This window comes from Takifugu flavidus, chromosome 6 (assembly GCF_003711565.1).
Source record: "Takifugu flavidus isolate HTHZ2018 chromosome 6, ASM371156v2, whole genome shotgun sequence".
NCBI lineage: Eukaryota > Metazoa > Chordata > Actinopteri > Tetraodontiformes > Tetraodontidae > Takifugu > Takifugu flavidus.
In genome coordinates this window covers 14,942,488-14,969,172 of record NC_079525.1, presented here as the reverse complement: position 1 = coordinate 14,969,172, position 26,685 = coordinate 14,942,488, and the positions used below count along the sequence as shown (strand labels likewise).

The 26,685-nt window shown below is 56.2% G+C and overlaps 1 long non-coding RNA gene across 3 annotated transcripts; it reads right to left on the bottom strand.

Annotated features, from left to right (window-relative positions):
* Nucleotides 1-6,492: 6,492 nt before the first annotated feature.
* Nucleotides 6,493-25,441, bottom strand: LOC130527351 (uncharacterized). Of its 3 annotated transcripts, none has more exons than XR_008950989.1 (8): nucleotides 24,913-25,441; nucleotides 17,996-18,209; nucleotides 17,615-17,881; nucleotides 14,799-15,097; nucleotides 10,224-10,370; nucleotides 7,947-8,113; nucleotides 7,389-7,872; nucleotides 6,493-7,040 (listed from the first exon to the last, which is right to left on the bottom strand). It is a non-coding gene; the product is annotated as an uncharacterized LOC130527351 (long non-coding RNA). The 3 variants fall into 3 exon arrangements; XR_008950991.1 differs by having other exon boundaries at nucleotides 7,649-7,872; nucleotides 24,913-25,438; XR_008950990.1 differs by lacking the exon at nucleotides 17,615-17,881 and having other exon boundaries at nucleotides 24,913-25,440.
* Between the last annotated feature and the right edge of the window lie 1,244 nt (nucleotides 25,442-26,685).

The following is a 26,685-nucleotide window of genomic DNA, read 5'->3' as shown; positions in this document are numbered from 1 at the left end:
ATCCAGTCCAGATGTGAATCCCTGCGGAATTCCAGGAAACACACACTTGTCTGTGCTGCTTTGTTCATCCACATGTGCGTCACTGGTGAAGGTAAAGATGAGCAAAGTGGCTAACGTGGTCACGTTTCAGGTATTTCTGGGCGTTCCTGTGCGACGCTGCCGTGAAGGTGTCGATTTAGTGACAAGAACAGCTGGAGGAGCCTAAAAAGTGAGAGGTTTGAGAGCCTGTGTGATGACATCGTGTCGACAATCGCACCAACACAAACACACACCTACGCAGACGTGCGCTGACGTGATTAGCGCCCTAAAACGATTAGCATCGCAGCATTTATTCAAATGGGGACATCAAACACATTCTTTCGGTCCTTTTTATCTCCACAGATCACAAGCCGCTACTGTCCGGGGAGAACGGGCGCCGCAGCAGCGCCGCGCCTTCGGAGCGGGGCCCCGGCCCGCTTTCATCCCTTACAGGGAGCGTGGCGTGCTGGCGCCGCCGGGACAGGGCGGGCTTTGTCCCGACACAATGGACAGTGGAGCTGGAGGTGGCAGCGGGCGACGGCGCCCCCGCGAGAGAGGGTGACGCTGGCAGGCGCCACGCGCAGGGTGGGCGGGTCAAGAGAGGGCGGCAGGCGTACCACGCGTAGACCGGAGCAGGAGACGGAGCAGAGGAGGTCCGACGGGCCGGTGTCGTGGCCCGGAAGCCTGACTGGACTCAGGAGCAGCCTAACGCTGCAGGAGTCGTCCCTCCTTCTGGTCCCTAGACAACAGCTTTGACCTCCAGAGCAGAGCCAGCAAATGTGTGTGCACGTCTGTGCACGTCTGTGCACGCAGGTCGAGCACCCGAACACACGGCTGAGGGCTGGAGCCAGTAGGGACGGGATGGGGCTCCGGTTCTGGTTCCCCCTCGACTCAGAGGAGGAACCTGCCTCCATCTGCCTGGATGATGCAGCCCTTCCAGCCAGGGGGTTCAACCTCCGCAGTTTTAGCTTGAATTTAAAGAAAAGTGCACTGGAAATGTGATATGTGGGGTAGACGCGCACGCACGCACGCACGCACGCACGCACGCACGCACGCACGCACGCACGCACGCACGCAGGCGTTCGTCTCGTGCACTAAACCCTTGTTGGATGTTGTCTGGACTGAATATGAGATGTCTCCTTCCCTTTTCCCTGCTTTTCGGATGGTGGGATGAGGCCCGGGACGCTCATGTAGGTCAAGAACAAATCCTGCGCCTCGAGCTGGGAACGCCGGAAACTTCCGTGAGCATCCGAGGAAAAAAGCCGGAGCAGCCAGCTCCTTCCAGGTGCTGCTTCTCACAGTGGTAATCCTGCCGCGGCGTGACTCTGATTTTTACAGAAAATCTCTACAAACAGGCCCCAGATGGTGGGAGGTAGACACACACACACACACACACACACACACACACACACACACAACACACACACACACACACACACACACACACACACACACACACACTGCTGGGTGGTCTCTGTGTGCAGATAGGAGCAGGAGGGAGTAGAAGCTGGTGGAAACGACCCCAGTGATGCACAATAATTAGGATTTATGATTATTCCTATTAATACGTAAAGTTACGTTTCACGCAAACGTGTCGTTAAGTTGGAATCGTTCGTCAAAACTTGACGTTTCCAACATTCATCTGTTCCAAGATGGAACAAATGTACTGAAAATAACCAACTCCGAAGCTCCTCCCACTAAAAACGTTGCTTCTCTAGAAACAGGAAGTGCACGACTTGGTGCACAGGCGGCAGATTTCAGGATAACGAGCGGCGCTGATCCAGTGGAGCTCGGCTCGGTGTTGGAGGAGTTCTGGTCTAATACAGGAACCGGCTGGTCCGGCGGGAGCCGCTGACAGCCGTTAGCATGACAGCCGTTAGCATGTGGAGGATGTGGCGTTTGAAATGAAGAGATAAAAGCGCTAATCTTGTAGCGTTCCTAAAGCGATTCCCTCCATCGCTGCCGATTTATGTACGAGGGAAGAAAGACGGGAAAAATGTGCTCCACCTCTCCTCGCCTTTCTCCATCGCTCCTGTTTCCGTTTCATGTGGTTGCTGGAACAACAATGTACACTGGGAGCGCGAGGCCTTTGATGTTGCGCTCGCTGAGCCGCCTTAAACCGTCGGAGAAAAGAGAGGGCGAAGAAGACGCGGGCGAGATTCTCGGCTGCGCTTCCTCGCTCGCTGGCAGAGCATCTGACACCCCGGCAAAGACAAATTCCGTTTCGCCTGTTAAGTCGTCAGTCAAAGCTGCGCTAGTTTGGTTGTGAGGGCCACTTTTACAACAATAACACACACACACACAACACACACACACACCACACACACACACCACACACACACACACACACACACACACACACACACACCACACACACACACACACACACACACACACACACACACACTGCTGGGTGGTCTCTGTGTGCAGATAGGAGCAGGAGGGAGTAGAAGCTGGTGGAAACGACCCCACTGATGCACAATAATTAGGATTTATGATTATTCCTATTAAATACGTAAAGTTACGTTTCACGCAAACGTGTCGTTAAGTTGGAATCATTCGTCAAAACTCGACGTTTCCAACATTCATCTGTTCCAAGATGGCCGAAGGAACAGATGTACTGAAAATAACCAACTCCGAAGCTCCTCCCACTAAAAACGTTGCTTCTCTAGAAACAGGAAGTGCACGACTTCGTGCACAGGCGGCAGATTTCAGGATAACGAGCGGCGCTGATCCAGTGGAGCTCGGCTCGGTGTTGGAGGAGTTCTAGTCTAATACAGGAACCGGCTGGTCCGGCGGGAGCCGCTGACAGCCGTTAGCATGACAGCCGTTAGCATGTGGAGGATGTGGCGTTTGAAATGAAGAGATAAAAGCGCTAATCTTGTAGCGTTCCTAAAGCGATTCCCTCCATCGCTGCCGATTTATGTACGAGGGAAGAAAGACGGGAAAAATGTGCTCCACCTCTCCTCGCCTTTCTCCATCGCTCCTGTTTCCGTTTCATGTGGTTGCTGGAACAACAATGTACACTGGGAGCGCGAGGCCTTTGATGTTGCGCTCGCTGAGCCGCCTTAAACCGTCGGAGAAAAGAGAGGGCGAAGAAGACGCGGGCGAGATTCTCGGCTGCGCTTCCTCGCTCGCTGGCAGAGCATCTGACACCCCGGCAAAGACAAATTCCGTTTCGCCTGTTAAGTCGTCAGTCAAAGCTGCGCTAGTTTGGTTGTGAGGGCCACTTTTACAACAATAACACACACACACACACACACACACACACACACGCACACACACACACACACAGAGGTTGCCAGCACATCTTCCACCAGCCCTGCGTGGTGAGACTGGATCTAACGCCCTTTTGTCCTTCCCACCGTTGCCCCGTCTTTCTCGCTAACCTGCCGCGGTGCTGATAGAGATATCCGGAGGAATAATCGGTTTTCCGGGCCTCGTTCCTCATTTTCAGACGGGATAAATCCCCGTGATCTTAAATGCAACGTGAAAGGGGAACAGATCCGATCCACACAGATGTGTTCACGGCTCCCTCAGCTCAGGCGTTCCTGTCCAGATGCTAACTGTCCAGATGCTAATTGTCCAGATGCTAATTGTCCAGATGCTAATTGTCCAGATGCTAACTGTCCAGATGCTAACTGTCCAGATGCTAATTGTTTCTGGAGCAGTTGGACCACCAGGGCAGACAGCCTGACCTTGGCAGCATCACATCCCAATCCCCTCGCCACCGCCTCACCTCCGCGGCGGGCTCGCCGCTCTTACCACGCAACATCCGGCCCATGCTAAGCTAATATCTCGTAGCTACGCTGCTCGGAGACAACAACTGCTGATGAAATGCTGCATTTAGCTGCGTTCCTGCTTTAAAGCAGCGACACACACCCTTTTTCCAGGACTGTATAAACCTGCGGCTCCTCTCCAACCCCGAACACAGTGACACTATTGTCACGGTAACGGGAGGTGCCGAGGATCCCCGGAAGCTCAAACAGCCCCACTGTTGGTGCAGATGAAAGAACCAAATCACTTTATCAGCGCAAACAGCCTCTTTTATTGTGGGGTTCCTCTCAGATGTCGGGTGCTGAGATGTCACACCGCTAATTGAGAGCCGCAACAAGGACCCTTGTTTGGCCCGTTCAGGCGCTTGTGTACCGCCACTGTAATCGCCACAATAATTCGGCTCCCCGAAACATCAAATGCTGGCGCGGAAGCTGCAGGAATTTGCATTTCGCCCTTTGATGTGGGAGATTTAAATAAAACGAGTTGCTCCTCCGTGAAGGGCGTGAAGGTTACAATGTCCTGCTCGTCTTTGTCTGAGGCAGCGCCATTGTTAATATTATTTCGGGACCGGGACCGAGAGAGAGAGCGAGAGAGAGAGAGAGAGAGTGAGAGAAAGAGAGAGAGAGAGAAGAGAGAGAGAGAGAGAGAGAAACAGGACCTGCCCGGCTGGTTCTTGTGTTACACATTTGAAGGTAAATCTCATTTTAGTGACGTACCAGCGCTCCTCTTTCTTCTCCCAGGACTGCAGTTGTAACATTTAAATAAAGACAGATTATTATTCTTGAAGGATCAGAGCTGAAACACCAGAGGTGCATTCTTCCCAGTGACCAGTAGGGGGCGACTCCACTGGATGTGCACGCGCTATATTTAGCCATTCAAGAGACGCTTTTACCTGCAGCGGCGCCTTTGAGGGGCCCTCAGACGACACGCTGGCCACCACAACCAGGAAGTGGCATCTCGTGGTCGCAGGTGACGCTCACCTTTGGTGGCCCCTGCTTCCGTGGAGACGCGTTGTGGTCACGGGTCCCAGCAGCAGTGTTCAGGTTATGGTCACCTAAAGAAAAGCACACGGGCGTTACACGGATGCTGCCCAGCATCGCCTCGTGCTCCTGCCTGATCATAAATATGGAGCCCGAAACATCCCCACAGCCAGCAGGGGGCCGCCGGCGTCTGAGGAGCGCTGCTCTTCCTCGGTGTCGGTGACATCGGAAGCAAAAGTCACGAAATGTGTCGACACTGATGGCAAACACGGATCTGAACACGGATCGGATGCGTAATCTCTACGTTTCGGGTAACTAGATCAAAGGAAACGTGCGACTGGTGTCAAAGGTCACAGACGGACGTTGCGGATGTCGAGGTTCTGCTGGTGCTCGGTACCCGGGTCAGCTCACAAACGCCCGTTTCCCAATACAAACGCCGCGAACCTCTGATGCAAATGTGACATCAAAGGGGGACGTCTTCACCAAACCCAGACATCAAAGGCCCGACGCGGCGCAGCCGTGTGTGACGCCGTGGTGCCGACCGAGGGCCCTCAGCCCGGAGCCTCGTCACCCGGAGCCTCGTCAGCCGGAGCCTCGTCAGCAGTAATTAACCCCGGCCCGGTTCAGGGACACATAATGGAGACGCCTCCACAGGCTGCTTTTGTTAGCCGCACGCTTCCCTGGTGACAGCTGAAGGATCAGAGGAGCCTGGAGGGCTTCCTGGACTGGTCCCGGGTCCGTCCGGGCCGGACCCACGGACGCGGGAGGGCAACAGGCGGCGGGCGCAGGCTCCAGACCCCGTCTGGGTTCCATTTCTCCCCCTGAGATAACAAAATTCCCGACCACTGCTCCTTTTGTCTGGCCGCCACCGGCCGGAGTCGACGTCTAACGGAGCCGGGACGCGAGCGCGCATTGTTGCGCGCTTTTGTTGGAGACAAAGGCGTTTTGCATAACAGAGGCGGGCGAGCGGAGCTCAGATGGAGTTTTGGAGAGCGTCTGCTCCTCCCGAGCAAGAGGCCGATTCAAGTGTCAGTCAAGCTCCCCAGGGAGAGGCGGGAAGGAGGGCCGGAGCCTCAGATGTGAAAATAGCACGGGAGACGGAGGACACTCCTCTACCCCCACAAGTGACCTCTGAAGAGAAACGTCTCCATCAAACGGGAGAATTATCTATTCAAATGCCTGCGAACGATCTCCCAACAATGACACATCCATAAGAGCGGGGCGGGCTGTTTATATAAACGCCGTCCATCTGGGGGGGGGGGGGGGCAACGCGGCGCTGCATCTCCGCTTCTGCGGGGAGACGCTGGAAAAAAAGAAAGGAGGAAGTTCACAGCAAAACTTTCAAATTCGGCCTTTTTCTCTCCTGAAACCCCGGCGTGGATGTGTCGGCGAGCTCGTGGTGCGCGCCCAGATGAAACGCGGGGGCCGGCCCTTTGAAATCCTCCTCAAGTCAAAATTACCATTTCATTTCAAGTCCGGCCAGGAAACGCAGAGCAGCGCCGCCGCTAACTGCTTTGGGCACATCGTTATTTATTGTGCGTAAACTTCGGAGGAGCATTGTTGCCTGGGAAAATGTGCTGTGTGGGTGGTGGAAGTGAGCAGCTGGAGCAGCCACAAAGGGAGAGATCAGGCCTATTTTCTCTGTAGGAGGGACACATAAAAGTGAAAATAATTCCCCATTATTGCACAAAAACAACATCAGACTTCTTTGCTCCTAATTTTCTATCCGCCAAGAACCTTCCACTGAAGCAATAACCAAGCAGTTGACCCGATTTAAGGAGGCGCGTTCTTCTTGTTTCTCACTCTTTTAATTGGTTGGCTTCTACTTAGGCCGCGCTTTTATTGTGAAGTTGTGTTTTTTGGGTTGTGTGTGAGCACTGGTCACATGAGGAGCTTTGAGAGCTGCCTGAGGTTAGCGTTAGCTGGCCCAGGCGTGGCGATTACCTACGGTTTAACACACGTCCTTCCAAAGCAACGCCTCAAACGTCAGGAGTTGGGATGATTGGGATCAGAGACTGTGCATCATGCTAACATGAATGCTAACGGCTGTGTCGCAGGCTGGATGGAATTTGGGGGTTTTCCCATTTCCAGGTATCGGTAACGAGCTAACGAAGGTAGCAAACATAGCGGTGCGAGCAGAGACGGACATTCCCCCCCGAGGAAGCGGGTCTGAAGAACCCCGAACACCCACCGTGCTGAAGAGAGCCTGATCGTTTCCATCCCAGCTGCCCTCAGGTCGCCCCGCTCAGGTGGGCCGCTCACTTTCTAACGTAGAGAAGACAAACATTTGGAGAGGTGAGCTGGCTTTGGAAGGTTGGGTGGACATAGAAACCCCCCCCGACCCCCCCACAAGGGTCCCAGACCTCATTGCTGTGTTAAGTGAGAGTGGAAGATCTTTGGCCACGCCCCCAGACGGCATCAGCCTGATTTGAATCAATTTACCTGGAAATGAACCAATATGGGGCCACTATGGCCCTAAAAAGGAGGGGTGGTACTTTACTGCTGCTAACGGTGCTAAAGCTACGTTTCACCTCATCGGTGACGAGCTTCCTCCCCTCGTTTGAAGCTCGTCCCTAATTAAAAGCAGCCCGGCAACAAGAGTTTGATTAATACCTGATTCTGCTGCACACGGCGGCCATCTTGCAGAGATTCACGGCCACGGCGAGGGCGTGGACGGCTGATTTACGGCCGCAGCAGAACGTTTGTTGACTGTTCTCCTTCGACACCAGAGGACATCTAATCCCAAACACATGCTGGGCTCCAGCACCAGAAGGAGGAGGAGGAGGAGGAGGAGGAGGAGGAGGATCGGCTGCTGCTAAAGGGTCCGATTTGAACCCTCTTTTGTCTGTTTTAAGACTTTTCTGTGTCCAAACCTTCGTCCTGTGTGGACGGTTTATGTCCGCAGAGGGGACCATCCGGACCATCCGGACCATCCGGACCATCCGGACCGACTCTGTGGTTCCTGCCCCAGACCAGGGTCTTGCTGTCATGTTTGGGTCCTGGGGTGGTTCCGGCTGCCTGACTGGTGGAAGCAGAACATCAGCAGGTGGAGATGTGGGATGAAGAATTCCCAGAAGGGAGGATTTAAAAAAAAACCCTGAAAATAAACAATCAGCTGTGAAAAGAACCAGATGGAAACAAAAGGCCAGATCCTCATCTACTATTACTGACCTCTTATGAGGGGGGGGCACGAGGCGTCTGTCCCAGGGCCCCTCTGGAAGCCTCGTCCCGTCCGTGTGAGCATGTGCAGCAGCTGGCCCCACGCCACCGCCCGACGCCCTTTTGTGGTGGCCAGAGTGGCGGTCGGGGGCTGCCTTGATCCTGGGCCAAGTCTTCATCTGCAGAGGAAGAGGAAGAGCAACAGCGAGAAAGGGGGGGGGGGGGATAAACGGGAGGGGGGAGGGGGGGGGGTCAACCTCTGCTGCCAATTATTGGAAAAACATCAAGGTCTTTTCTGTGTGTGCACAGAGAGCGAGAAGAGAATGAAGGGGAGGACGAGGAGATAAGTGTTTGAAGGCTGCCTCCGTTAGCGCTGCTAGCTGTGGGGGGGGGGGGGGGGGCAGCAGCTGACCTGCAGGAGGTGATTACAGGTGCAGGGAGACGCTGACAGGCTGCTAACACACCGTTTCCCTCTCAAACCTCCTTTTATTCCCCCACTGTCTGGCTCTTTCATTCCTCCGTCCTCATCGTGGGACATCCAAGGACAGATAAAGGTCACAGCTCTGTCCAGGCGAGTCTGTCTGCACGTGCACCACCACAGACGGACGTGGTGTGTCTGTGGGAGGAGGGGTCGTTACAACAAACCCAGGAGAGGATCAGAGAGCCGCCCTTGAGCAAGGCACATTTCAGCACGGGTTCGTTTCTCTATAACTAAGTTGAGGCTTTAAAAGTGGGAGCGTCCGTCCTCAACGTGCTAACAGGCTAATGTTGTTGAACACGAGTCAAATCAGAGCGCTGCAGGAACACTCCACCAATCATTGGTTGATTAACACTCGTTAACCCTTTGATAGCAGATTAGAAAACACACGTCATAAATTATTAATTAAGAGGAAAGTTGTTTTTTTCTTTCTTTTTTTCGCCACCAGAGGAGGGAGACAAAATGTCCAGGATTATTGAGGACGCAAAACTGGAGGAGAGATGATGGAAGCCAGGATGGAGACGAGGGAGCCTCTGACTCGGGCAGCAGGTGGTCCAGCCCGGCTCTCCGTGGCCCCTCGGCCCGGCTCTCCCTGCCCCTCGCCCGGCTCTCCCTGGCCCCTCGGCCCGGCTCTCCCTGGCCCCTCAGCCCGGCTCTCCGTGGCCCCTCAGCCCCTCGGCCCGGCTCTCCGCGGCTCCTCGGCCCGGCTCTCCCGGCCCCTCGGCCCGGCTCTCCGCGGCCCCTCGGCCACGCTCTCCCTGGCCCCTCAGCCCCTCGGCCCGGCTCTCTCCGCGGCCCCTCGGCCACACTCTCCCTGGCCCCTCGGCCCGCTCTCCCTGGCCCCTCGGCCCGGCTCTCTCCGCGGCCCCTCGGCCCGGCTCTCCCTGCCCCTCGGCCCGGCTCTCTCCCTGGCCCCTCGGCCCGGCTCTCGCGGCCCCTCGGCCCGCTCTCCGCGGCCCCTCCGCCCGGCTCTCCCTGGCCCCTCGGCCCGGCTCTCCCTGGCCCCTCGGCCCGGCTCTCCCTGGCCCCTCGGCCCGCTCTCCGCGGCCCCTCGGCCACGCTCTCCCTGGCCCCTCGGCCCGCTCTCCCTGGCCCCTCGGCCCGGCTCTCCCTGGCTCCTCGGCCGGCTCTCCCTGGCCCCTCGGCCGGCTCTCCGCGGCCCCTCGGCCCGGCTCTCCCTGGCCCCTCGGCCCGGCTCTCCGCGGCCCCTCCGCCCGGCTCTCCCTGGCCCCTCGGCCCGGCTCTCCCTGGCTCCTCGGCCCGGCTCTCCCTGGCCCCTCGGCCGGCTCTCCGCGGCCCCTCGGCCACGCTCTCCCTGGCCCCTCGCCCGGCTCTCCCTGGCCCCTCGGCCGGCTCTCCGCGGCCCCTCGGCCCTGCTCTCCGCGGCCCCTCGGCCGGCTCTCCGCGGCCCCTCGGCCACTCTCTCCCTGGCCCCTCGGCCCGGCTCTCCCTGGCTCCTCGGCCCGGCTCTCCGCGGCCCCTCGGCCACGCTCTCCCTGGCCCCTCGGCCCGGCTCTCCCTGGCCCCTCGGCCCGGCTCTCCGCGGCCCCTCGGCCCGGCTCTCCCTGGCTCCTCGGCCCGGCTCTCCTGGCCCCTCGGCCCGCTCTCCCTGGCTCCTCGGCCCGGCTCTCCCTGGCCCCTCGGCCCGGCTCTCCCTGGCCCCTCGGCCACGCTCTCCGTGGCCCCTCAGCCCCTCGGCCCGGCTCTCCGCGGCCCCTCGGCCCGGCTCTCCCTGGCTCCTCAGCCTCGCTCTCCTTCCCTCTGCTTCCGTCCTTGCAGACAAAGGAACCCGGCAGACAATAGCTGCTCACCCAGGACCGTCTCCTCCCTCCGTCTGTGGTTCTGCTGCTCGTCTGCCGTCTCCTGAGACCTTCTGGAGTCGAGCACGTGACCCCGGCGGCCTCCTCATCGGTCCCGCGTGCTCGTCACGACAAGACGCTGATTCTTCCTGCAGTTTGCTGAGAGAGAAGGTGAAGGAGAGGAGAAAAGAGGGGGGGGCGGTTACGAATGTGAGGGAACGATGAAAAATGAGCCGTTTAAAAATCCAATTTGCCACAAGGCTGCGATGAGTGAAGGACGGGAGGATCTGCAGACATTCATCACGAGGGAGATCAAAGCAGGAGGCAGCTTTGGTGGCTTTCATCCCTCCGTCCAGCACGTTGTTGCCGTGCGATACGTGGTTCTGGGGCGCGTCCCGACGCCGGGACCTTCATTAGGCCCCCGTACCTGCTTCCAGCCATGGCTGTTTAATTCAGCGAGCAGGGGGGGGGCATTATCACGAGTGAGGGGGACATTATCACGCAGCACCATCGCTAATCCCCGTGGAATGAAACGCCGGCACTTTGATGTCTGCCAAAGCGCATCGCTCCCGTATTTGGAGGCTGGACCGCGTACACACCGTAATTAACAATCCGTAGCTGGACGGGAGCCAGGCGGAGGTGGAGGTGTGGGGGGGCGGAGACGGAGGTGTGGGGGGGCGGAGACGGAGACGGAGGTGTGGGGGGGCGGAGACGGAGACGGAGGTGTGGGGGGGCGGAGACGGAGACGGAGGAGGACAGCCTGGAGGCAACGCCGCAGCCCAGCAGGAGCTGCTATATTTGTGTCTGCGTTAATGGAAGGGTGGAGAAGGTCAGAGGTCAGCGTGGGAAGATGGGGGGTGAGGGAGGGCTCCATGACACATTCGTGTGTCATGTGACCTTCTGAGCAGCCTTTGGTTGGAGGAAGCAGAGTTTCGCCAAAGCCAGTTTTTAATAAATGTTATGAGGATGAATGGATGTAAGGCAGTGTTTGGTTCTTGCAGGTTCTCCTCGGAGCGTCCGTGCACGGATCTCTGAGCCGTGCGTGTCAGTAACAGGCGGCCTCCGGCACACCTGGGCAACAGACGTCCTGCAGGTGGCCGGTGGGCGGAGCCACACCAACGCTGGCAAACGGAGGCGAGAAGAGCCCACAAACAAAGGAAGCTTCCTCAGCCCACCTACACAAGAACATCCATATTACTGCCGGTGTTCATCACAACACACACGCACGCACACACACACACGCGCACACACACACACACACACACACACACACACACACACACACACACAGACTATAATACATGCACCTCGTGTAAGAGGATAAAACAGCAAAAAATCCAGAGACTTTCATCAAAGCAGGCGAGAGAGGATGTCAGAGATTTCTTCTAAAGATGAAAGTGAGGGATATTCTCTCATTTCAGCTCATCTCTCCCTCTCTTTCCGAATCCTTGAAGAATCATCCACGTCTCTTCCACAAAGACGGCGGGGGGTGGCGGGGTGCGGGGGTGCGGGGGGGCTTATTTACGTCCCACGCTGCGTATGTGGTCTGTCACTTCTCATTTTCTCCCGCTGCTGTCCGACTGGAAGCCTTCACTCAACTCTCTCCAAGCCTGTATTTGCTGAGGTAATTACAAAGTGACAACTTCAAATCCTGCGCACACACACACACACACACACACACACACACACACACGGGAGCTAAATATGGATAAATATGGGATGTGGGGATTCAGATTTAGAGCTGAGCATCTTCCACTTTAGCTCAGAAACATCCTTTCGTGCCCTCGATGAACTTCCTGAAAATTTTTATTTTTGATGACACGGAGAGAAAATGGGAAGTTTCGGATTCTTTCTCTGCGCTAGAGAGTCCGACCCCCGACAGGAACATCGCCTTGAACAGGAAGAAACCCAGAGCAGGACCAGGCTCGTGTGGGAGGAGCCTCCTGCTGATGGACAGATGGGCCAAGGAGGAGGAGAAGGTAGAGACAGGGGAGGAGAGGGGGGCTGAAAGAGGAGAGGAACAGTCACAGACATCCCAAGTCTGTAGCGTCTCGGAAAAACTAGTCTGTTGATTCCATATTTTGCCTTCATTTAGTCCGTTTCCCCCCCCGTCTGTGGTTGAAAGTCTTTGCTAGTTTCCCGTCAATCTGGGGCTAACGTGGACGATTCCGGCCCCATTGATGGCGTCCTGTCCACACCGACTGGGATCGGTTGTCGAGGTAACACCATCGGCTACATGCTACATGCTACACGTGCGATCCGCTGGTCCGGCTGAGCCTCTTGGATCCGCCTCTTCCGGACGACCGTCGGAATCTGCTGTCGTCGGTCTGCACGTGGGCCTGAAACAACGATGTCGGCGCTCCGCACACTGCACAATACGGCCTTCGACAACAAGTATGTGGGCCGCACACGCTCGCGCTCACAAACACGTTCACCTCCCGCGTTCATTTAGAAATAATTAGCGAGGACGCCTTTGATCTTTCTTCCCTTTCTTCTGGGAGGAGATGCATTGCGTGTAATCCATGACAGGCGTAATGTGATTTGGTCGTATCTCCGAACAGCAGAGAGAAGCAGACCATAGAAATAATGAGGTAGGAGGTGGAGGTGTGGGGGGGGTTGGGCGGAGGTGGCGAGCTAACCTGGCAACCACACACGCGCGCATCATCGCGTTATCGCCATGGTGAAGGTCTCTCACACGTGGAGCTCAGCCTGCTCTATCTGCCGCCGCACAGCCCCGGCCCGGCGCCGCCTTCCTAAAGAAACGAGTGAGCGTTAAAAGGGGGATGATGGGAACAAACTGCAGACGTGTTCCTTCCGTGATCCTGAGCGTTGCCGAGGTGCACGTGCGCACGTGTGCACGTGTGCGCCGCCTCGGAGATACGCAGCTTGATCCAGGACAGCCGACCCCAGCACTCAGCCCCAAAGCTGCTCCGGCTGGGCCACGTTGGGGACGTGAGGACGAACGAGAGGTGTGAGGGAGGGACGTTTGTCAGCGGGGGTCTGGGAGGGAACGGGGGGGCGGTGGTCGCCCACCGGGGCCGGACACCTGCCCCAGAGCCTGACCTCTGACCTCCACAACCTCTGAAAGGGACTCGCTCAATCTGCACCGAGACAGCAGCAACAACAGATGCCGCCACACACACACACACAACCACGCACACACCACACAACACACACACACACACACACACACACACACCGCACACACACACACACACACACACACACACACGGTACGTGCTGCGTGTAAACGTGTCCAAACGCACATGTATGAAGACACAACGTGAACACGGGCTCACGATCCAGAACAAAGAAGATCTCCGTCCTTTTCTTTCATGTTGCAGCTTTAAAGATCTTTAACAACAAAATAAACCGGGCTGATATTTATGACTGAATGGTGTGTGTGTGCGTGCGAGTGTGTGTGTGTGTGTGTGTGTGTGTGTGTGTGTGTGTGTGTGTGTGTGTGTGAGTGTGTGTGTGTGTGATTGTGTTGTGTGTGTTTGAGTTGTGTTTGTGTGTGTTTTTGTTTGTTTTGTGATTGTGTGTGTTTTTGTGTGTGTGTTTGTTTTTTTTGTTAGTTTGTTTTTGTGTGTGTTTTTTGTTTGTTTTGTGTTTTTTTTTTTTCTCTGCATCAGGGCTTCAGGGTTCTTCTGCTCGTCCCTAAACACACAGATCCAGTCCTGGAGGAGCACCTGGAGCCACAGGTGTGTCTGCACTGGATGATCCCTCCCTCCCTCCTTCTCCCCCCCTCTCTCCCTCCCCCTCCCTCCCTCTCTCCCCCCTCCTCCTCTCTCTCTCCCCTTCTCCTCTCTCCCTCCCTCCCTCTCTCCCTTTCTCCTTCTCTCCCTCTCCCCCTCTCTCCTCTCCCTCCCTCTCTCTCCTCCCCCCCTCTCTCCCCCTCTGTCCCCCCTCCCTCCTCCCTCCCTCTCCCCCCCTCCTCTCCCTCCCTCCCCCTCCCTCCCTTTCTCCTTCCTCCCTCTCTCTCCCTTTCTCCTCCCTCCCTCCCCCCCCCCTCTCTCCTCTCTCTCCCCCCTCCCTCCCCCCCTCTCTCCCTCCCTCCCTCTCGTCCCATCCCTCCCCCCCTCTCTCTCTCCCTCTCTCCCTCCCTCTTGCTCTCCTCTCTCCCCCTCTCTCCCTCTCCTCTCTCTCTCCCTCTCCGCCCCTCTCCCCCTCTCTCACCTCTCTGTCCTCTCCCTCTTCTCTCTCCTCCTCCCTCTCTTCTCCCCCTCTCCCCTCCCTCCCTCTCTTCCCTCTCCCCCCCTCTCCTCCCTCTCTTTCCTCCCCCCCTCTCCCCCCCTCTCTCTCCCTCCCCCCGCCCTCTCTCCCCCTCCTTCTCTCCCCCCCTATCTCTCCCTCCCCCCCTCTCTTTGGTTGGCCACGCTGTTGTTTCTTCATCTTTGAAAACATTCCACCTCCATTATGCTGCGTCCCTTTTATCACCATGGCGATAGCCGTGTGTGTGTGCGTGCGTGCGTGTGAGTGATGGGCTCGTGCACGTGTCTGTGCCAGTCGTGCTGCTATCAGCCCATCACACGTTCTGAAGCAATTTTCTGAGGAAACAACAACAACAAAAGGAAGAACACCCACCACGGCCTTGGTTGTCGTCGTGCTCCGTTTCCTCTCATCTTCCTCAGCCTCCATCAGCTTCTGCTCTTTTTTCTGTCATCACCACCTTTCTGCCTCCTCCCCCTCCATCCTTCCATCCTTCCATCCTTCCATCCTCCATCCTCCATCCTTCCATCCTTCCATCCTAACTCCTCCCTGGCCTCCTTCGGCCTCGTGCACCGACCATGTGAGGGGTTTCCCCCCACGGTTGCAGGAGTCGTCATGGAGCCATTTCTGTCTCTCAGGTGTTGTGGGTGGTCCAGGAGCCTGTGATTCCCAAACTGGGAATAATGCAGAAAACATGGATCAGCAGTATATTAGACTTAGCAGGGATTACTGGGAGCACGGAAGGTTATTGATCGGTGCTCCTCTCGGTGAGGTAATCATAAACCCCCTCAGGGATTCATTTCAGAGATACTGAAACAGAGGGAATCTGGAAATTGGCGCGGGTATTAAATGAGGGAAGATTGCTGCGGGCTGCTGGATTCTGTTGTATCAGGAAGGACATCCGGAGCCAGAGAATAAAAGAGCTGAAGGGACAGAGCCAAACACCTTCAGCCATGACGGTACTGGCACATACTGAGGAGTTATTCATGCTATAAATGCTATAAATGCTATAAATGCTATAAACGCTATAAATGCTATAAATGCTATAAATGCTAGCATCTGATATTTGGAGAAATATTGTGACGAACGGCGACGCTTTAATGCTGCTGCAGAAGCAACACAGAGAAAAGAGATGGTGTGTGTGTGTGTGTGTGTGTGTGTGGTTGTGTGTGTGTGTGTGTGTGTGTGTGTGTGTGTGTGTGTGTGTGGTGATCAGACTCTTCCACAGAGATGTCAGTAATTACCTCTGCTGAGGCCGAAAAGGTCAAAAAAGAAATTCACAGTCAACGTGTGTGTGTCTGGATAATGAGAAATCTGTGAGGACAATGGCTGGAGAGGTGATACACACACACACACACACCCACACACACACACACACACACACCACGCACACACACACGCACACACACACACACACACACACCACACCAGCCGTGAGAAGTGGAGCAGGGATCTCAGTCTGATCTCCCTCTCCTCTCCCTCTCCCTCTCCCTCTACACCTCTCCCTCTCCCTCTCCCTCTCCTCCTCCCTCTCCTCTCCCTCTCCCTCTCCCTCTCCTCTCCTCCCTCTCCCTCTCCCTCTCCTCTCCCTCTCCCTCTCCCTCTCCTCTCCTCTCCTCTCCCTCTCCTCTCCTCTCCTCTCCCTCTCCCTCTCCCTCTCCTCTCCTCTCCCTCTCCCTCTCCCCTCTCCATCTCCCTCTCCTCCCAAAAATCTCCTCTCCTCTCCTCTCCTCTCCTCTCCTATCCTCTCGTCCTCCCTCTCCCTCTTCCGCTCTCCCGGCTCCCTCTCCTCTCCTCTCCCTCTCCTCACTCCCTCATCCCTCTCCCTCTCCCTCCCCTCTCCCTCTCCTCTCCCCTCCTCCTCCACCCCCTCCCTCTCCCTCCCCAACGATCCCCAACGATCCCCAACGATCCCCAACGATCCCCAACGTACCCCAACGTACCCCAACGTACCCCAACGATCCCCAACGATCCCCAACGATCCCCAACGTACCCCAACGTACCCCAACGATCCCCAACGTACCCCAACGTACCCCAACGTACCCCAACGTACCCCAACGTACCCCAACGATCCCCAACGTACCCCAACATACCCTAACGATCCCCAACGATCCCCAACGATCCCCAACGATCCCCAACGTACCCCAACGATCCCCACGTACCCCAACGTACCCCAACGATCCCCAACGATCCCCACGATCCCCAACGATCCCCAACGATCCCCAACGTACCCCAACGTACCCCAACGATCCCCAACGTACCCCAACGATCCCCAACGTACCCCAACGTACCCCAACGATCCCCAACGTACCCCAGCGTACCCCAACGATCCCCAACGTACACCAACGATCCCCAACGATCCCCAACGATCCCCAACGATCCCCAACGTACCCCAACGATCCCCAACGATCCCCAACGATCCCCAACGTACCCCAACGATCCCCAACGATCCCCAACGTACCCCAACGATCCCCAACGTACCCCAACGATCCCCAACGATCCCCAACGTACCCCAACGTACCCCAACGATCCCCAACGTACCCCAACGTACCCCAACGTACCCCAACGATCCCCAACGTACCCCAACGATCCCCAACGATCCCCAACGTACCCCAACGTACCCCAACGTACCCCAACGATCCCCAACGATCCCCAACGATCCCCAACGTACCCCAACGTACCCCAACGATCCCCAACATACCCCAACGTACCCCAACGATCCCCAACGATCCCCAACGATCCCCAACGACCCCAACGATCCCCAACGATCCCCAACGACCCCCAATGATCCCCAACGTACCCCAACGATCCCCAACGATCCCCAACGACCCCCAATGATCCCCAACGTACCCCAACGATCCCCAACGATCCCCAACGATCTCCTCCTCCTATTGTTGGCTGATTAAAAGCTTCATGCTGCAGATCAACAGAGGCCCAACGTTTGATGCTCATGTAGAAGATCCTGCAGCAGAATGTGGCCTGTTTAAACTCAGGGTCACTCCTGGACGGCCGTATTTCACAGGCCTGACACACACACACACACACACACGCACACACACACACACACACACACACACACACACACACACACACACACACACACACACCACTCAACAATGGCTTTGATGGCGGTCACGACCCCGATTTGCTGATTTACTGCCCACATCTGCGCCGTATTTTTAATTACTCACATTGTGGCCGTGAAAAACGCGTTCCTAAATATGTCGCAACTTTAAGTGACTTCACATGAGCGGCTGCTGTGATTCTGGTCCCATCGGCGGCCTCCTAAAGACCGGGAGCCGCCCTCGCCCGACACCAGCACCAAGGCGAGCCGGACGCCGGCGGCGCTGATGGACGACACGGGCGTGAGAGCGGCGGCGCCGGGGCGAGCAGGCCAGGACGGCAGCCGGGTTCAGAACCTCTTCTGCCTGTAGGTGGCGCTCATCTGTGGAAACCGTCTGCAGACGACCATCACGACCACAACAGGTGTGACTCGTTACTGCGGCGCCTCCATATTCCTAATCACTACGGCGACCACGTAGATAATTAGAGGACGAGGGAGTGAGACTCACGATGGACTCTGGGGGTCTGGTGGACGGGAGCGGACGCTGGACGCCGCTGCCGTCTCCTCTCTTGACTTGTGGTCACTGTCCTCCCGTTCTCCAGCTGTCCCTTGTCATCCTTCAGCATCACTGAACCTCCACTTCAGACGGCCGCGGGGTCTCCCGGGGATCAGAGTGGCGCCTCCGTTCCCCATGGCGGGCGGACGCTGCCTTGCTTTGTACCCTGAAACAGACGGGGAAAACACGTCATTCCGAGGATTAGCATCGGAACGTTTCATCATCGGGCGCGCAGGTTCTGTTGGAGCGGCGGTCAGAGACAGGTGGACCCGTTCCATTATTCACGCCACGCCACGGCCGTCAGATCCCCCTGAGCATGGCTACAGAAGCCGGTGTCAGAGGGGACGTCAGGAAGACAAGGGCGCCGTGACGGCCGCCGCCGCCACCGCCGGAATAGGTCCCGCGTGGCCCGACCCGGGTCGGCGCTCCGGAGGCAGCAGCGAGCTCATGAAAGGTCACCTGGCAACACAGGTCAACGCTTTGATCCAATCAGAGAAAGACCCAGCGGGGGAGGCCTTTTATGGTGGAGGGGAGCGAGGAGCCGGCGGTGCCAGCCGCCATCATTGAATACGCAGCAGAAACGCCCCCCCCCACCACGACAACATTATGAAGATGCATATTTATGGGGCCCCTCCCCATTATAAAGTCAATTGTCTTTCATGTATTCAGGCAGGCAGTGAGAGGGCGACCCTCAAGCTTGACCTCCCGCGCTTTGATCTCCCTCCTCGGCCCCAAACCGGCGCTTTGATTCGGCGCTCCGGCTGGGAACCACATCCCGTTTCAGGAATAGCAGAACGTGTGTTTGTGGATGCTCCCGGTCGCTCCACAACCTTATTCCGAGTGCGTATTTAGATTCCTCTTGTGATTACGGAGGAATGCACGAACTCTCCCCCCCCAACCCGTCCCAACCACTCATTTGGTCCGGAGGTCGGAGGTCACGCAGAGGGAAGGGGCGGAGCTCTGAGCACCACGGCGAGCGCATCGCATCCCGAGACATGCGCGTTCCCACCATGCTGAGCTCAGCCCGGCTTCCATGAGACGTCGGACCCAGCAGAAGGAAGCAGGGAGGAGGTGACTGGGGAATGATGATTAACGGCGAGCGAGCGGCAGGACAACGGCGCTCTCTAAAGTCCAGCCCCCCCCCCCCCGGGGACACAACGGGCCTTCAATTAACTGACAGGCGCATGCATTAGAATTTCCATCACCTATCCTTGGTTGGCCACTGAGCAGCAGGACGACGGCGCTTTGAAACCGGCGTGGTCCCCCCATCAAAGACGTCCTCCAGCTGCTTTGATCTGCTGGGTGGGACGTGTCCTTGGAGATACGCGTCGACTTCCTCAGAGCTCTTTGTTGCTGGCTGCTCATTTTCCTGCCCCGAGTTTGGTGCTGCAGCACCAGCAGGCTCACAAACATCCTCCTACAGTGTGTGTGTGTGTGTGTGTGTGTGGTGTGTGTGTGTGTGTGTGTGTGTGTGTGTGTGCGTGTGTGGTGTGTGTGTGTGTGTGTGTGTGTGTGTGTGATAGGTGAGATAATCACGCATACATTTGGAGCTCCTTTATCTACACAACGCCGTTTCTTGTCCAAATAACCGGGCTCTTCTCCATCCTCTCGTCCGTCCGACCTTCCAGGAAGGTCACAGCTGTGTTTTCCCGGATTAAGATTCCCGTTGGAATCGTCCAGGCCGTCCCGCGGACACCAGCGCTCACGTTTCCGTCCTCCTGACGGCAGCTAAACTGGAAACTAAACCAAGCTGAACGCAGCTAAATTAGGAGCTAAACCCGGTTTAGCTCAAACCGCCGTGTTGAGGAAAAGCCGAAGGATTCGCTCCTCTTGGAGGGTTGCATCACCGCGACCTCTGACCTTTATGATAAAAACCCGCGGCAACAGCCCGCAGACGCGTCTGAGCGAGCGGCCACTTCCCTCTCGCCCAGCAACAGAAGTTCCCACATTAACGCGGCTGATTTCTGCGGCGCCTCGTCTCCAGCTTGGCCCCACATCTGTTGCCTCCGCGCTCCAGACGGAGCAGATGAGAGGTGAGAGTCGGGATGTTGGCGGCTATTTTCGTGCAGATTCCGTCACCTCGCTGCACTTGCTGGGAAAAATAAATAAATCAAGAGTGGAGAGACAATGAGAGACGACGTGAGGATGAAAAGACTACAGCTACATCCTGTTAGCTAAAGTAGCGGGACAGCTAACGGCCGGGCAGAAGCCTGCGTCCACCTGGGGGTGGGTCTGGTGGTTCCGGACCTCAGCAGGCTCTCCCAGCCTGGGTTCCCTGCCGGGCCCTGGGTCCACATGCATGGCACGGGTTACATTCCTCCCAGCTACAGCGTTCGGATCCTCCCCATCCACTGGTTACGCTCCATTGGAAGAAGGCCAAGGCAGACTTGGAACGAGGCCCGCGAGAAGGAGCGAGCAGAGGTCTGGACAGGAGAGGAGGGACCGTCGGCGGTGCCGAGGACCCAGCAGCACCCGGTATTAAAGCTCACTGGGCCGGCGCCGCACTACAGCTGCTGGGTTCCTGTCAGGAGCTGGGTTCCTGAACATTCCACATTCAGCTGATCCGCTGGCACACAGCCGGAATCTCACTTCCTGTTTGATTTGTACCATCCTTGCTGATGCCACCAGCACGGGGGGGCAGGAGGGGGGGGGGGGGGGGCGCTCAGGTCCACGGATCAAACCAGCAAAACCTGATTATTGGATGCCTGAAAAACTCCGGATAGAAACTCCAGATAAAAATCCAGATATGCAGGGATCCTCCGGTCCACGATCACAATCCCAACGGAACGGGTCCAAAACCAGCGTCACACACACACACACACACACACACACACGCGTTGCTCTGTGGGTATTAGCTAATGCCACATTTGCAAGTCTTCAAGAGCAAAGAGGGGGGGGGGCAGAAGGGGAGAAGCAGAGATGAGGGAGAAATGGGGGGGGGGCAACAACAGCTGTAAACAGGGAAAAATGGAGGGAATGTTTGGAAAATGAAGTGATTTCTGCCTCTAAAACAGGAAGAAAATTGCTTTGTAGTGCATAAACGATGGGAGCGAGGCCTGGATGGGGATTAGGTTCTTTTCATCATAAAGCCCCATCTGGTGGTGGCAGGACCACGTCTGCCCCGGCCCCCCGGCCCCCCTGCCCCCCCCGCCCCCCTGCCCCCCCCCGGGTTGGGTTACACATCAACGCCGTCCGATTGCAGCTGTGCCACGAAAGTAAAGCAGATCAGCTCTGTACGATCGTGCACGCTCCCACCCCCATGTGCACGCTCCCACCCCCACGTGCACGCTCCCACCCCCACGTGCACGCTCCCACAGAAACAATGCGACGGCACAAAAGGACGCGGCCGTTTTTGAAGCGCGGCCGTCTGCAACTTGAAAGAGGCAAAGATAATTAAGAGCAGCAGAATGTTTGCAGCAACGTCCTCGTCGCTCCAACCAACACATGTTGGGTTTGATGCCAACGCGTGTGTGTGTGTGTGTGTGTGTGTGTGTGTGTGTGTGTGTGTGTGGTGTGTGTGTGTGTGTTGTGTGTGTGTGTGTGCAGTCACGTGATGCTCTGCTGTGAGACAGGAAGTCCTTACAGAGGTGGAAGAAGAGGCTTCTGCCTCAGATATAAAGGACATTAGATGTTCCATCAACTCCAAGGACGTGACCTTTAATTGCCCCTCCGGAGTGGACGGGTGGGGCAGGTCTCCATCTCCCCATTATCCCTCCATCTGCCCCTTCACTCCGGTTCCTGCACCACAATATTCAAGTCGGGTGAAGATAAATGGAACTCAATTTCACCGGAATTAAAACGTCATTTATTTTTTTTAGGGGGAAGAATGTTAATGAGGAATCTCATCGGAGTGACCTCAGAGGTCACGGGGGTCGTCTCAACTGTTCTGAGGAGAAAGAACAAAGCTTCCAGGCTTTTAAAGTGATGAACAATAAAGACGGAGCCAGAGCGGAGCTGCAGGACCCTGTTGGAGACTGTTGTTAAACTGGTCTCAGCTGCTCCTGAGACTCCAGCCTGCAGGTGCAGCTGCCTGTCTGTCTGTCTGTCTGTCTGTCTGCCTGCCTGCCTGCCTGCCTGCTGCCTGCCTGCCTGCCTGTCTGCCTGCCTGCCTGCCTGCCTGTCTGCCTGCCTGTCTGTCTGTCTGTCTGCCTGCCTGCCTGCCTGTCTGCCTGTCTGTCTGCCTGCCTGTCTGCCTGTCTGTCTGTCTGCCTGTCTGCCTGTCTGCCTGTCTGTCTGTCTGCCTGTCTGCCTGTCTGCCTGCCTGTCTGCCTGTCTGTCTGTCTGTCTGTCTGCTGCCTGCCTGCCTGCCTGTCTGCCTGTCTGTCTGCCTGCCTGTCTGCCTGTCTGTCTGCCTGCCTGTCTGCCTGTCTGTCTGTCTGCCTGCCTGCCTGTCTGTCTGCCTGTCTGTCTGCCTGTCTGTCTGCCTGTCTGTCTGTCTGTCTGCTGCCTGTCTGCCTGTCTGTCTGTCTGCTGTCTGTCTGCCTGTTCCATTGTTGTGCTGGATGTTCATCTGTATCTGGACAAATGACAAGGCGGCCGACAACACACAGCCAGTGGACGAGAGTGAATAAAGAAGGACCCCCCCCCCACACACACACACACACACACACACACACACACACACCCTGTGTGGACAGCCTGGGGGAGATGAGACCAGTTTGTAATGGTGTTCTTCCTCTTTATGTTGATGTGCAGCTGCTGTAGCTACAACTGTTGCTGCTGCTAATGCTGCTGCTAATGCTAATGCTGCTGCTAATGCTGCTGCTAATGCTAATGCTGCTGCTAATGCTAATGCTGCTCTGCCTGTCATTACTTCAGATGCAGGGAGGTGGGGACGAGACAGGACAGGACAGTCGTCCTTGGCTGACGGCTGCACACCGTCTCTCTGCTCACAGATGAGGGACAATAACCCGAAGCAGCACTGCCCCCCGCCCCCCCGCCCTGCCCTGCCCCTCCCCCCCCCCCCCCCCCCCCCCCCCTCCACACCGTCACCCCTGGCTTCCATCATGGGATGCCTTGTCGGCCTTGTGTTTCCCTCTTGGCCAGCAGTCAGAGATGTCTCCTCCATCCCCAGCAGCCCTCACAGGCCCGGGTTCTGTCTCATCCGTCCTCGGACCCCAAATCATAGATCACAGGATCTGGATTTGTGGCCGTGGTGGTCAGGAGGGCTCAGCCCTGGAACCTCTTCAATGAAAACCTCATGGCATGTTATGGACAAGCCGTGGGTGGTCCAGGCCGCCTCGGGATGACATTTAGTGTTACGTGTTCTTAAAATGGAGCGCAGCCCTCGAACATCAGCTCGTTGTGTATCGCTGCCATTTGAAAAGAATCGTTATAAACTGATTTATGGACAGAGCTGTAGTTCATCCCTGCAGCGCACATCCCGGCGTTCCCATGGCGCTCTGCGGCTTTTTTAATTCAGCCCGGATAAAAGGAGCCGGCACAGACGAAAACATGAATCTATCATATACTTTAAACATTTGTGAGCAATAATCCTGCATGTAAACACGTCTTTAATTCCCGGTTATCCATGTTCAAACTGCAGCCTTCCCAGTGCAAACAACCCCCTCCATCATCCTCCCGGTCAGAACGTAAACAGGACTCGCCACATCTGACCCCAATCGCCAAAATGTTACTAATCTGCATCACAAGACTGGCAATCATCTCACTTGAGCGGTTTTCCTGCTACAAACCTTCTCACCATCTGACCTCACTGTCAGGAAGTCCGCAGCGCCCAGCGGGACGCGCACAGGAGTGGGAAAACCCCGTCCTTCCGACTGGGAGGGAAGGATGAATAAGCAACTTTTTTACAGGGTTGTTGTTGTTTACACGTGAAAGTGAAGGTCGCCTCCATCTTTTTCCTCAGTTCAACTGTCGAAGCTAAAGAAATGTTGGGAATGTGAGACACATCCAGGAAAACCCCCTCAAACATCCGTCCCCCCTCCCTCAAACATCCGTCCCCCCTCCCTCAAACATCCGTCCCCCCTCCCTCAAACATCCGTCCCCCCTCCCTCACAACAGTCACCTTTTCCCCAAAAGTGAAGCTAAAGTGCAGCAGAGAAAACATGCTAACGCCCAACCAGGAGCTAATAACTATGGGATTGCTATGCTGACAGCTTCCATTAAGATTCCCAAACCTGAAGAGTCCAACAGAACCACCGTTGGGGGTCAGTCTGTGGACCGGCGACCCGCTGAGAACGCATGACAGAATGAGGGAGGTTTGCTGCTTAGGTTAGCTAAAGAAATGCTAATCATGTTAGGAGCAGGCCAGCCTGCAACACACTTTACACATATGACAGGTTGGAATAATGAGCTTAAGTGGAGCAGGACCACAATGGCCACCTGCAATGATGGAAGGACCCCCGGAGCACCCGACCCAGCCCTCCAGCTTTCATCAACCATCCAACCAACCAACCACCTCTGCTTGTCTCTGGTCAACCAGCAGCAAAATAAATGGAAACTGACATAAAAAGGCCTGAATCCAACTCCCACCAGGAGAGTTTTCAGCCACTTTCCTGGACATTAGCTTCGTTGGACAGACCGCGGTGGAGTGGAGGCAGAATTAGACTTGGGATCATGCTAAGTGGCAATTCCCCTCCTCTCCCCAGCTGTGCTCTCGCTGCTGTTGGGAATTTGGGAAAGAAAAAAAAGAAATAAATAAATAAAAACCACCTGCAGGAGTGATTCGCCAGATTTGCAAAGTGTTGTTAAAGCTTCCCGATAGCAACGCTCGGCACGCTAGCCGCCTCACGCCTGCACTCAGCAACTGCACGCCAATGGTAAAAAATAAATAATGCATCAATATTTTGGATTGATAGCGGCGAAGAATGGCGGCTTTAGCAGCAGCAGACGCGATGGAGACCCCCTACCTGCATCCACGACCCCCGCTGTTCGGGCATTGTCGAACCCCGGCAGCCCATTGACAGCCTCCCCCGGTTTGCCAATTTCCCGTTGGTGGTCCGGGGTTTCGCCCGTCCTTTCTCGGCATTGTGCAACTGGAATAGGTGCGTCCTCCCCTGTTCACGCTGCGGTTGGAGCGCCACGATCTGATTGGACGGCGCTTAGCGAGACTTCATCAGTAGAACATCCCTGTCGTCATGACAACTTGCCAATATCCCAACAGGGGTGTGTTTGTTGGAGGGTGGGGAAGCGGCGCACGGTCGAATTTCTGAGTCCGAATTTTTTAAAAACGCCGATTCGTTTTTCTTTTCTTTTTTTAACGTCTTCGCTACCTCGTGGCGTTTCTATTGTCAGTCCCGGCGGCTTGAGCTAATCTGCCCACTTCGTGATCTCGGGGAAAATATGGTACGTTCCTCTAGGGTCTGAGCGAGTCTACGGCCAGCTGTCCCACCGGGGTCTCTCGGCTCAATGTCTCGCACCACAGGAAGCCAGAGCAGCTTAAAACGACAGCCATGAAGGCAGCAGCGAATCCAGGAAGAGGATATTAACTCGTTTAAAAAGTTGGTTCCTTAAACACCCCCCAAAAAAAGGGAGCGTTCCACTTTAGAGACACTTCTGTAGAAACCACGGTCGTGGGGGCCAAGAGAAACCGGCCCCCAAAGTTCTTCCCATGAAAATCCGAGTGAAGATGATGGTTAAACAGGTATTGTTCTACTAAGACGTCATACAGTCCGAAGAAAGAATGAACACCGAATCCAAGCGGATCGGGCTGGAACCGAGCAAAAGGGACAAAAAGAAGGATCAAAGAGAGCGAAGTGAGGGGAGAGTAAAGAGCGGGCTTTATCTTGTCAGACATGCTATCAGCAACATGAACAGAAGAGTGTTTGGTGGCCGAGACACCTGCTGTGCTGCTAGCTGGCTAGCCCGCTCTTAGCCGAGAGCAGGCGGCTTGTTCCCAGGGTTCTTTCCCACTGACCTCCTGCAGAGTTGGAGACGTTGACCTTGACCACTGTTGGAGTCTCCTCCCTTGCTCCCAGTGAATGGAAGGCTGGGATGGAAGGCTCTAGCCCAGCACTCTTTTGATTGCTAATCCCCCCAATGTTGTGCACGGCCCGGCACCCTACCTGGCCGTCTAGCTGGAGGCAGCTTGGTCTTAGCCATTGAAAGTGAATGATGAATGGGCCGTAGCTGCTGGAAGCCAGCCTCCCTGGGCAGCAGAGAGGCTCTGTTGGGCCCACAAAGCTGCTTAAAAGAGTCCAGTGTAGTTCTCATCTCTTTGGTAGATTTCTCTGGGAAGGAAAATCCTGGTTAGTCCTCGTTACTGAACCGTCGGATGGGTGGAAACGTCAGTTCTGCTGCTAGCTTTGTCCAGCTGCTGGCAACCCTTTGAACATTAGTGGTGACCAAGAACAAGCCCACATTTAGCATGAAGACACAGTCCAAACTCAGGTACCGTAGCCTTTACATCCCATCCTGGTCAAACAGAAGCCGCTAACGCTAACCGGCAGCCTGGATTCTGCCCCCGATGACGCAGATCTTCCTCCAAAATACATTCTGCCGCTATAAGGAGACACAAACCTTTGCATTGTGGCGTCGGCGGCGTGTTCAGGAGCGACGGCTGGATACCGGACTCTTACTGGGACCGGAGCTGAATTCAATGTCTCCTGTCAGCGGACCCTGATGTGATTAACACCCCCTGCTAGGGCTGGAATAGTGAAGTTGTCTGGCCCTGGCAGGGACGC